The sequence below is a fragment of the Pristiophorus japonicus genome, chromosome 17, assembly GCF_044704955.1.
Source record: "Pristiophorus japonicus isolate sPriJap1 chromosome 17, sPriJap1.hap1, whole genome shotgun sequence".
NCBI lineage: Eukaryota > Metazoa > Chordata > Chondrichthyes > Pristiophoridae > Pristiophorus > Pristiophorus japonicus.
Window position 1 is genome coordinate 110,993,218 of NC_091993.1, and position 13,053 is coordinate 111,006,270.

A 13,053-nucleotide genomic window follows, 5' to 3' on the forward strand; every position below is an offset into this window, starting at 1 on the left:
GGATTTTGGTCGGTGCCTCTGGCACCAGAGGTTCGACAGTGGTTTGCTTTCACGGTCCAAGGACAATAGTATACTTGGACCCGGTTACCACAGGGTTTCCACAACAGCCCTACGGTATTCCACATGGCTTTACAAAGCCATTTGCGAGAATTACCTCCCCTGTCATCCACAGTCATCCAATATGTAGACGATATCCTGCTAGCTTCAAACACAGAAGACCAGCATGAATAAGATTTACAAGCTTTGCTGGACCACCTTCGGCTGAAAGGACATAAAGCCAGCATCGACAAAGCACAAATATCCCAAGAAGAGGTTGTATACCTGGGACAAAAGATTTCACAAGGAAAGAGAGAACTTACCCAGGATAGAACTGCAGCCATTCGGGCTGCTAAAAAACCCACCACTATTCAGGAACTAAGGTCTTTTTTGGGATTGTGTAACTTTAACAGAAATTGGATTGACTCCTTCACACAGCTTGCTCAGCCACTGAATGATATTTTAAAGGGGAAACGTGCCTCTAAAGAAGCCATCACCCTCACTAAGGAACAGCAAGAGGCCTTCCTGAGTTTGAAAAAGGCTTTGTGTTCGGCACCGGCTCTGGGAATCCCCGACAGTGGCAAGCCATTTACCCTGTTTCTCCATGAGAAAGAAGGATATATGACAGCTATACTGACACAAGAACATGGGGATCGGCAAAGACCTATTGGCTATTATTCGGCAAAACTGGATGCGGTAGCCCTCGGATGGGGAAGTTGCCTAAGGGCCATGGAAGCTACATGTCGAGCGGTAATGATCACTGCGGGTCTAGTCCTCGACCAAAAGCTGATTGTCAAGTGTCCCCACACCGTACATGCTTTGCTGTCTATGAATAGAATGTCTCAGGTGATGGCAGCTAGATGGACCCGCTGGACAGCAGTTTTGGAAGCTCCTAATCTCCATATCGTCCGGGCCAGCCCGGTTAATCCCGCAACTATGCTCTCGATGTCAGAATCGAGAGAGCAAGAGGGGGGAGAATGTGAAGAGCATGACTTTGTGGAGATTTTAAAAGAAACAGAAGAAGCAGCCTCAGCAGCAGAGGAGCCTCTGCACAACCCAGACCTCATCCTGTTTACAGATGGTTCCTCCTTTGTTGACAATGGTACCAGAAAAGCAGGATGGGCAGTTACACCTTATATGAGGTAATGGCAAAAGGATGTTTACCCTCAGGAACGTCAGCACAACAGGCCGAGTTATGGGCCCTGTCAGAAGCATGTCGAATAGCAGAAGGACAGACAGCTAATGTCTACACAGATTCGCGTTATGTTTTTGGAATCGCTCACGACTTTGGTCTGTTATGGCGTAAAAGAGGATTCCTCACTGCTGCTGGTACACCTATCCGAAATGGAAAAGAAGTCCGAGACTTACTAGAGGCCATACAATTACCTCAGGAAGTGTCCATCCTGAAGTGTAAGACCCATACCAAGGAAAATACCACGGAAGCACAGGGAAATGCCCTAGCCGGCCAGGCAGCTAAAGATGCCGCCTCACAGGGCGTTCCTCCAGAAGAACCAACACAGATGTGCAGATTGAAAGCACTCAGGACTCTGACACGAGATCTTCAAACAATGCAAGGCGAGTGCTCCCGAGAGGAAAAATGGACATGGATTGAGGCAGGAATTAAGCTATGCGAAGATGGTGTCTGGAGACAAAGAGTTACCTAAAAGCCAGTCGCGCCACAAGCGCTTATGCCTTTTTTAGCCCAACAGATCCACTCGTGGGGACACTTGGCCTCATAACAGATGACGGCACGGTTCCAGAAAATCTGGTGGGGTCTGGGATTTAAAAAACATGCCCAGCTGGTAACAGACCGCTGTGTGGTCTGCCAGAAAAATAATTCTGGACCCATCACGGTAATGCCCCAACTGAGGCCCTCTGCCCCTGTCGGACCATTCCAGCATCTGCAGGTTGATTATATATCTCTTCCTTCATGCCAAGGATACACTAACATTCTTGTCATGGTCAACAGATTCTCTAGATGGGTAGAAGAGCCACTAAAAGAGCCACAGCCAATCACACTGCAAAGGTCTTGTGTAAGGATTACATTCCCTGATGGGGAGTTCCGAGTAGCATTGACTCAGATCAGGGAACTCACTTCACAGGTGCTGTCTGCCAAGAAATCTATAGGTTACTGAACATTACGTGGGATTTACACTGTCCTTATCATCCACAATCATCAGGACAAGTAGAACGAATGAATCGAATTCTGAAACAACGGCTTGCCAAATATCACCAAGAAGGAACACCATGGCCCCAGGCATTACCAATAGTGCTATGTAGCATTAGGGCAACCCCGAACAGAATTACAGGTCTCAGCCCATTTGAAATTATAACAGGAAGACCCATGTCGCTGCCAGGAACTATCGATTTACGGAAAGCTGATGTTCACTTAATGAGTGACACTTTGTTATCATACTGTCAGAATCTAACCAATGCTATTAGTTCTGTTTCCCGACAGGTATCGGCAGCTTGGGGTAATCCACCCGAAGGAGGACATGACATCATCCTGGGAGTCTGGATCTATGTGAAAAAGTTGCATAAAGTACCTTTGGGTGCCAAGTGGGAGGGACCTTATCAAGTGTTATTGACCACCCAGGCAGCTGTTAAAGTCCAAGGAAAGAAAGCCTGGATCCATGCTTCACACATTAAATGAGCACCCGTAACTGAAGCTGAAATCTAATAAGGACAATTACTTTTTGCGAAAATGTATAAATTTACTGTATTATTGATTGTAGGTATTCTAGGCATAGGCCTACTTCTTACTAGCCGACCCTCTGCACCAAAGGGAAATAGTAGGGTAGCAAGGGAATTACATGTAAATACCTTTTTATATATGTCATACATTTATGCCAAACAAGGTAACACTTCTAGTTGTTGGGTGTGTGTGCATATTCCTATTCACTCAAAGGGATGGATTCCCTTGAGGCCAGTTCCCTTGAATATCTCGGAAATGGCTGAGTGGATAATTAATCAAAACAAAACAGGCAATGCGTTTCAGGATACGGAAAACTGGGCACGTAAATGGAAGACAGCAGGTTACAATCTGACTACCTTTGAAGGGGGATACCAACCGTGCTACAATAATTCCAAACGGCCCCCATTTTTTGTTGTCACTAATACAACGGGAATAGGAAGACCGGGGGAATCGTTCTGTCTGATTAGAAACATCAAAGGAGGCCAAAATATGGGGTATAGTAACTGCTCCCGGAATTATAATATAATCAAGCCACGGAACCGTCCAAACTGGGCCCATGTGGGAATTTTTAACATAACGGGGATTCTGAATAAAACAGATGGAAAAGCCTGGACAGGCCCCGGAGTGTTGCTGACAAAGAAACAGCTAACATTTATTGCCTATAATGGCACCTATTGGGTGTGTGGCCACAAGGCCTACCCTTGGCTCCCCAGAATTGGATGGGATCCTGCTATTTAGCCTACATTGTGCCTTATATGTATCATATAAAGTCACTGTCGGAACATTTACACCGTCCTAAGAGAGCTATCACAGAAACAGAGAGGTTCTTTGCCATTCTGATCCCCAGGTATGGGACCGCCAGACTGGCAAGGGAATCCAATAACATGGCATCCGTTGTGGAATGGGTAGCCAATGATACCTCAGAGGCCCTAGTTAAAATCAATGCAGAAATGGTAGCAATCCGCACAGTAGCCCTACAGAATAGACTGGCCCTTGATTACATCCTGGCTGAAAAGGGAGGTACTTGCACCCGACTCAGAACTGAGTGTTGCACATATATCCCAGATAGCTCCGAAGAAATTACCCACTTAGCGGAGCATATCCAAAAGGAGGTAGAAAAACTTAAGCAACCCCCATCATTCACTTTGTGGAGTGGAGCTACTGAATGGCTAGGTTCAATAGGAACTTCATTGGTGGAAGGTTTAATTCTATTTGTTGTAATTGTTTTACTTTTATATTGTTTGTTTACGTTGATTAAATGTTGTTGCGACCAGGCGGCTGTAGCTGCTGTCCCGCAGGTGAGACACCTTGCAGGTCCCAGCGGACCATCTGTACGTGGCACAGGGGTATGTTATGCTTAAGGGAAGGTTGTTTACTGGATGAATTAAGATATTGATTTGGATTAAATTTGGACTAAAAACCAGATTTCTATTATGGCCACGATGGAACTCGGGTTGGTGTAAATTTGTGTGGAAGCTACTAGTCCGGACATGTCGCGAAACACATCAACAAATTTTAGAAGGAAACTCTATTAACATGTATGAAATTATTTTGTAGAATGTTTAACCAGGGATACCTGATGTTTTATGATTCAGTTTGTGAAAGAATCAAAGGGGGGATTGATAGAGAATTCAAACAGGCTGCATTTAGACAGGTTGAGAAAACACAGACTCCAATGACTACGTGCAGTTCAGCATGTTGCATTAAGTCATCAATCAACATGACATGGGTAGCGAGCCAATTAAAAGGTTAAAAGACTATTAATTGAGCCAATAAGGTCAAAGAAGGCGAGTTCTTTTCTGTAAATTGATCCAGGTATAGGTACAGCCATTTTGACCATGTGGTCTCAGAAGGATAAAGACCTGGCTTAAAGCCAAGAGCTTTTTACGGCTGCCAGAAATAAAGTGACATTAAAACTACAATCGGAGTCCGCATTTCATTGGGAATTAAGAGATCTAACAACTCAGAACTGCTCCATCAACAGTGCAGTGCTCCCTCAGTACTGACAGAGGGAGTGAGACAGAGCGAGAGAGAGGGAGAGACAGAGAGAGAGAGAGAGACAAAGATAGAAAGTGACAGAGAGATAGAGAGAGAGACAGAGAGGGAGAAAGAGAGACAGGGAGAGAGAGAAACAGGGAAAGAGAGAGAGAGTGACAGAGAGACACTGTTATGTATTGTCTCGGTACATTAAATGTATAAGTACAATGGTGCGCCACAGAGGGCGCTGTGGTGGGAGACCTGAAAGCACCTGCAAGACAGAGGCACTCTGGAGTTGCATAATAAAGAACCAAGGTCACAGCAGTTACTACAACACCAGACTGTGTGGAGTCATTACATTTGCGACGAGAACACGGACAAGCTCCACTCAACCATGGCTACTCTGGGCTCGTTAAAGGATTTTAAGGTGGGCAATGATTGGGAAGACTTTACGGAAAGGCTCAAGTACTACTTTACAGCAAACGACCTGACGGAGGGCACGGAAGCAACTGAGAGAGAAGCGTAAGGCGATATTGCTTTCCAGTTGTGGTGATGAGGTTTACTGTCTCATCAGGGATTTGCTGGCACCCGCGAGTACCAGGGCCAAGTCATATGAGGAGCTGATCGAACTCATTCGTGACGAACTGAAACCGAAGGAGAGCATCCTCACGGCCAGGCACAAATTCTACCACCACTGCAGACCTGAGGGCCAGGACGTCACCAAATATGCTGTGGACCTCAGGAGACTCGCGGCGCCATGTGATTTTGGCACACACCTTGACGAGGCTTTGCGAGACGTTTTTGTTATGGGGATTGTCCTCACAAGCTGCTATCCACTGAACCTACAGTCACCCTGAAGCAAGCCATCACCATCAGCAGGACATTTATGACTTCGACTTGCAGCACCAAGCAGATGATCCACACAGTCTCGAACCCGGCAGGCATAGGATAGCGTCTGCCACGGACAAAACTGCAGAACGTGGCTCTACCCAGGGCAGAGAGCACGGACCTCGGGCCCTGGAACTCAGAGTCCGCCGAGGGGGGCTAATAGAGTAGCACCATGCTGGCGTTGCGAAGGAAGCCATGGGGTTCACCGGTGAAGGTTTGCGGAGTACCTGGCACACGAAAGGCCACCTTCAGCACATGTGCAAATGAAACCTTGACTCAGCGTGCGGCTGAGGAGATGGTAGAGGATCCCAGCGAGGAGCAGGCAGAAGAAGATGAGGCTTTTGGACTGTATACGTGTACCGACGATTCGGCCCCAGTGATTATGGAAGTCAAGATGAACGGAATCCCTGTGAGTATGAAAGTGGACACTGGATCGGGTCCATCATTAACGAGTCAGGAAACTTTTGATAAACTGTGGGTCAACCCAGCTGCACGACCCAAGCTGGTCCCGGTCACGGCGAAGCTGCGTACCTACACCAAGGAACTGATATCTGTTCTTGGCAGAGCGGATGTGCAGGTATCTCACAGGGGCGAGACGCATGGTTTATCTTTGTGGGTCATTGCAGGAGATGGGCCAACGCTACTAGGCAGGAGGTGGATGGGGAAGGTCCGTGGGAGCTGGGAAGACTTCATTCCTCCACAGACCGCTGTCCCCCGGGTTCCCAAAGAGCAGCGCCGACCGAGCTGGAGAAGTAAGAAGCAATCCATCGGCAGTCTAAATCCCCACACAGACGAACAGACCCTGGAAGAGCAGTTTTGTAAGTACGGGCCGATCGCTGAGGTGCGAGCCGGTGATGCGCTGCAGGCGATGAGCGGGAAATCCATCGATGGCCCACAAATCCGGGGGGCCCACGCGGAGGAAAAGTCGGGCGGTGGTCGCGGCTACGGTGGTGGCGGATACGACGGCCACAGGAGAGGCGGCTACGGCGGCTGCAGGAGGGGCGGCAGTTGCGGGGACAGCGACAGGAGCGGAGGCTACAGCGGCGGCGAACGCGATTACTCGGGCGGGTACAAGATCCGGCAGGAATTACGGAGGCCGCTCTCACAAGGACTATGACTGATCGAGCCCAGGGTACCACTTCTGCCAGAGTCAAGATCAAGTTGTTCTTGGCCGTTTTTCCCCTTTCATCTTTGTTCCATCTGTTCCTTCTTCGCCAGTGAACTCAAGATGGTGGCGAGCTTCGTGGCAATAGAGCTCTGCAGAGAAAGGCAAGCAGAGCAACTAAAATGGCGGCGCCCATTGGAAGCCTCATGGGAAACACAAGATGGCCTCTTAAAAGGGAAATGCACCCAAGAGTCTTAAAAGGGCCTTACACCGTTGGCAGTCCCCACAAAGAGACTTTTGTAAGGCAAGAGCGAGTCTAAATGAACAATGTGAATGTAGGATGATGGATTTATGATAAGAGTTAATATTTTAATGCTGAATGGTTACTGTGTTTAAAATAATGGATATGAATTACGAAAAGAGTTAATACCACGAGGTACAAGTAAAAGGGTAATGGATCCATGACTAACATGACTAATGGACTAATGTGACTTTCGATTTATGTGATTTATGCAATGGTTCAGCGGCTGCAGATGAGCCGCTAAGGTGACTACCTTCTGAGAACAGAGGCAACGCACTAGTTGCGATATCCTGTCTCAGCGCAGCCCATTACCTCGGGCAAAAAGGGGCAGTATACCGCCACCGTACCTCACCCAGAGGAGCTGGGATTAAATAACCGTTCAGTGTACCTGCAACCTTTTGACATAACATCTGTGCCACGTATTATATGTACCATACAAATGTACTGTCTATGTATACCTGCTTTCTGTTGGAGGTTATGCTCGTGTACTTCATCAACCATGTAAGGACTGCAAATACCACATGCTTGCACCGGATCGCAAGCATAATCTCCACATGGGGGAGAAGAGGGAAGTGGATGATCATGGACTCACACTCACAAATCAACCAGGACGAATAAGGCCAAGGTTATCGGCAATGGTTTTTGGAACTGGGGTGGGGGGGAGTGAGATGTTCTGTATTGTCCAGGTACATTAAATGTATAAGTACAATGGTGCACCACAGAGGGCGCTGTGGTGGGAGACCTGAAAGTACCTGCAAGACAGAGTATAAAAGGCTGTCCACCACACCTGAGAGGCACTCTGGAGTTGCACAATAAAGGACCAAGGTCACAGCAGTTACTACAACACCAGACTGTGTGGAGTCAGTGATTTGACTGCCACATACATTACAGACACAGAGAGAAAGAGAGCGAGAGAGAGACTGGGGAATAAAATTGAAGGACGACAGGATACATTTTGCCCAGGGTTAGAATGAATTCTGCCTCTGTGCAGTGTGTAATGGGAGAAATATCACACCTCGCTCTGTACCTGCTCACAATTAACAATACTTTTGCACGCCAGAAATAAGCCTGGACTGTGAAACCATTGGAATTCAACCACCGAGTGATTCATCAGTTTAGACCAGAAAACCCCCTCCATCCAAAACGCCCCACAGGGCAATCAGTGTCAGAATAACCTGCTCACAGAGGCCGATGTATATCTCTTCCTGATAGGAGTGTCAGCTCAGGAATGTACCTGGGGATTCTCAGGACAAGGATCATGCTTTAGACAGAGAGTGTGAGTGAATGGAGAGGGTATCCCAGTACTAAACCTTCATCTCACCGTCCCAACATAGTTTCACTTCCAAATGTAAACACAACAAATGAAACAGCTGAAACAAACTGAATACCTCCAGCAACAATGTAGAGGGAGCTTTACTCTGTATTTAACCCCGTGCTGTACCTGCCCTGGGAGTGTTTGATGGGATAGTGTAGACGGAGCCTTACTCTGTATCTAACCCCCTGTACCTGCCCTGGGAGTGCTTGTGACCGGACAGTGTAGAGGGATCTTTACTCGACATCTAACCCCGTGCTGTACCTGCCCTGGGAGTGCTTGATGGGACAGTGTAGAGGGAGCTTTACTTTGTACCTAACCCTCTGTACCTGCCCTGGGAGTGCTTGACAGGACAGTGTAGAGGGAGCTTTACTTTGTATCTAACCCCCTGTATCTGCCCTGGGAGTGTTTGGTGGGACAGTGTAGAGGGAGATTTACTCTGTATCTAACCCCGTGCTGTACCTGCCCTGGGAGTGTTTGATGGGACAGTGTAGAGGGAGATTTACTCTGTATCTAACCCCGTGCTGTACCTGCCCTGGGAGTGTTTGATGGGACAGTGTAGAGGGAGATTTACTCTGTATCTAACCCCGTGCTGTACCTGCCCTGGGAGTGTTTGATGGGACAGTGTAGAGGGAGATTTACTCTGTATCTAACCCCCTGTACCTGCCCTGGGAGTGTTTGGTGGGACAGTGTAGAGGGAGATTTACTCTGTATCTAACCCCCTGTACCTGCCCTGGGAGTGTTTGATGGGACAGTGTAGAGGGAGATTTACTCTGTATCTAACCCCGTGCTGTACCTGCCCTGAGAGTGTTTGGTGGGACAGTGTAGAGGGACCTTTATTGTGCGGCTTTCACTTTCTTGTTTAATTAACAAACTGAAATCCTTTGCTCTCCCTGGATACCGGTGACTCATCATCCAGTCTGAATTCTGATTGGCTGCCCTGAGCTGGAGAACTGCCCAACTTTGTCTCGTTTGATGAGAAAGATCGATGAGATAAAATTTGGGAAACAGGAGGAGATGAATATCCGAGGAAAAGATGTAAAGACTTGCATTTCTATAGCGCCTTTCACCACCTCAGGACAATTAAGGATTTTTTGGAGTGTAGTCACTGTTGTAATGTGGGAAACGCGGCAGCCAATTTGTGCACAGCAAGCTCCCACACACAGCATTGTGATAATGACCTGTTAAATCTATTTTACTGAGGTTGATTGAGGGATAAATATAAGCCCCAGGACACTGGGGAGAACTCTCCTGCTCTTCTTCGAAATACTGGCTGTGGGATATTATACATCTACCTGAGAGGGCAGATGGGGCCTCGGTTTAACATCTCATCCCGAAAGACGGCACCTCCGACAGTGCGTCGCTCCCTCAGTACTGTCTCTCTGACAATACAGCACTCCCTCAGTACTGTTCCTCCGACAGTGCGGGGATCCCTCAGTACCACCCCTCCGACAGTGCGGCACTCCCTCAGTATTTCCCCTCTGACAGTACCACTCCCTTAGTACTTCCCCTCCGACAGTGCAGCGCTCCCTCAGTACTGTCCCTTCGACAGTGCAGCACTCCCTCAGTACTGCTGCTCCGACAGTGTGGCACTCCCTCAGTACTGCCCCTCCGATAGTGCAGCGCTCCCTCAGTACTGCCCGTCCGACAATGCAGCGCGCTCCCTCTACTGGCCCTCCGACAGTGCGGCACTCCCTCAGTACTGGCCCTCCGACAGTGCAGCGCTCCCTCAGTACTGCCCGTCCGACAATGCAGCGATCACTCAGTACCGCCTCTCCAACAGTGCGGCACTCCCTCAGTACTGGCCCTCCGACAGTGCAGCGCTCCCTCAGTACTGCCCGTCCGACAATGCAGCGATCACTCAGTACCGCCTCTCCAACAGTGCAGCACTCCCTCAGTACTGGCCCTCCGACAGTGCGGCACTCCCTCAGTACTGCCCCTCCGACAGTGCGGTGCTCCCTCAGTACTGTCCTAGGAATGTCAGCCTGGATTTTTGTGCTTAAGTCTCTGGAGAGGGACTTACACACACAAATGTTTGACTCAGAGCTGAGAGAATGGGAGTCACACTGAGCCATGTCTGACAATGAGACAAAAATGGGAAACAGCAGGTGAAGATCAGAGAGAACCTGACACACACAACACACGAGCTGAGAGACAGAGAGAGACACTCTCTCTAACCCTAACCCTTCTTGTATCTCCATCTCTCTCTCTCTCTCATGCCCTCTCTCTCTGTTTGTCTCTTCATCTCTCCCTCTGTCTCTCTCTGTCTCTCTCAATCTGTCTCTCTCTCTCTATCACTGTCTCTTCCTCCTCTCTCTCAATCTGTTTCTCTTTGTCTCTGTCTATCAATTTCATCTTTTCTTTCTGCCACTTTCTCTCACAGTCTCTTTCTCTCTCACTCTTTCTTTCTCTGTCTCTCTCTTTCTGTCTTCTATCCCTCTCCCTTTGTCTCTCTCTCTGCCTCTCTCTGTCTCTCCCACTCTCTCTATCTCTCTCTCTCTCTGTCTCTCTTTCTGTCTCTGTTTCTCCCTGTGTCTCTCTCTCTGTCTCTCTATCTCTGTGTCTCTCTGTGTCTCCCTCTCTCTGCCTCTCTTTCTGTCTCTCTGTTTCTCCCTGTGTGTGTGTGTGTCTCTCTCTCTCTGTCTCTCTCTCTGTCTCTCTCTCCCTCTCTCTGTCTCTCTCTCTCTCTCCCTCACTATCTCTCTGTCTTTCTCTCTCTCTGTCTGTCTCTCTCTCTCTCTCCCTCACTATCTCTCTGTCTTTCTCTCTCTCTGTCTCCCTCTCCCTCTCTCTCTGTATCTCTCTCTGTATATTTTGGGGTCTCCCCCAGTCGCAGACAGTGAGGGTGAGGGGCTGCTCTCTCCATCTCTGATGGGGGGAGTGCGGGGACTAGTGGGAGGGCACCGACCTCTCTCTGTCACCTCAGCACTTTATTGTGAGGGTCTGTCGGCTCACAGAGTGCTTTTGGTTTCATGTTGAGATTGTGACTTCTTAACCTCTGATCATTCGATAAACAACCTGGTCTGGAATTCCCCGGCTGTCGGATGTATAAATACTGCCCCACGCCCGGAGCAATGATCAGAGATCTTCAGCGGACTCAAGGAGCCAAGAACAACCTGAACCATGACTACGATCGGAAAGCGTTTTCAGGAATTTTTCTTCCAGTCTGTGAGTACCGACTGCAAATTAAACCTTTATCGTCAGGGCGAGAGATTCTGCTCTGGGTGCAACAGGAAATTGCGCTCAGAATGTGCTTGAAATCGCGCTGGTCAGTTTAGGACTGTCGGAATGTGGGAAACGCGGCAGCTAATTTGAGCACAGCAAGCTCCCACAAACAGCAATGTGATAATAACCCAGATAATCTGTTTTTGTTTTGTTGATTGAGGATTAAATATTGACCCCAGGACACCGGGGATAACTCCTCTGCACTTATTCGAAATAGGGGCCAGGTCTGTGGGCGGGGCCAGTTCTGTGGGCGGGGCCAGTTCTACACCCTGGACCTAACCTGGGGATGAATTGAGTCATGAACCAGCGTGGAATATCGCGCAAAACACCAACGTAAACAGTTTCCCCGAACCTTAACGCTGGTTTGGCCCATTGCGCCTGGATTGCGATGATATAAACTTGTGGAAACCTGACCTCCTCATCCCAAAATGATAAGCCCAGGTCCAAGTCGTCCCCCATATCGGATATGGGAGCGGTCCCCACATTAGGGGGCTCCTGAGGGAGGGGCTTGTGTTGAACTGTGGGAGGACAAGGTCTTGGAGAGGTGCAGAGGGAGATTGACCAGAATAGTACCAGGGATGAGGGACTTCAGTGACATGGAGAGACTGGAGAAGCTGGGGTTGTTCTCCTTAGAGCAGAGAAGATTAAGGGGAGATTTAATAGAGGTGTTGACCACCATGAGGGCTTTTGATGGAGCTATAAATCTGTGTGTTTTTTCTCTCCAGAGCTGCCCACCCGCGGCCCAGCCCAGTGCCCACTCCAATGACCCGCGGGTAAAGGCCCTCAGTGCGACCCATGTGGGGGCCCTGGCCCACAATGCACTGCCCCCGCCCGGTGCCCCGCAGCGACTCAGCGTGCGGGTGTGGCATTGCAGCGGTCGCAAGCTGGTGCTGAACGTGGATCCCGGGACCAGCGTGCGGGAGCTGAAGGTGGAGATCGCAGAGGCGACGGGACTGCCGGCCCACAGCCAGATCCTGTACGCGGGGAGCCAGAGCCTGGAGGAGGGGGCCGACCTGAGCCGCTACCGTCTGAAGGGGAACCTGGACCTCCAAGTGGTGCACAAGGTGACTGGAGGTTAATCCCCCCACCGCCCGGGTGGGACAGAGGAACGGAGAAGACCCCCACCCCCCTGATGTCGCTCAATGCGCTCTCTAATTCGCTCATTAAACTGTACGCTTTCAAAAAAAACTGAGTGTGTCAATTAATATAAGCCAACGGAAATTCCTCTCTGTGTCAATTACATATGGGTTAGAACATAAAGACATAAGAAATAGGAGCAGGAGTCATCCATTGGGCCCCTCAAGCCTGTTCCGCCATTCAATGAGATCATAGCTGATCTAATCATGGACTCAGCTCCACTTCCCTGCCTGCTCCCTCAACCCTCAACTCCCTTATCATTCAAAAATCTGTCTATCTCCGCCTTAAATATATTCAATGACCCAGCCTCCACAGCTCTCTGGGGTAGAGAATTCCACAGATTCACGACCCTCCGAGAGAAGAAATTCCTCCTCATC

The 13,053-nt window shown here is 49.1% G+C and overlaps 1 long non-coding RNA gene across 1 annotated transcript; it reads left to right on the forward strand.

The window, feature by feature from the left end:
• Window positions 1–11,264: 11,264 nt before the first annotated feature.
• Window positions 11,265–12,727, forward strand: LOC139227919 (uncharacterized). Its single transcript, XR_011587485.1, has 2 exons — window positions 11,265–11,482; window positions 12,265–12,727. It is a non-coding gene; the product is annotated as an uncharacterized lncRNA (long non-coding RNA).
• The last annotated feature ends 326 nt before the right edge of the window (window positions 12,728–13,053 follow it).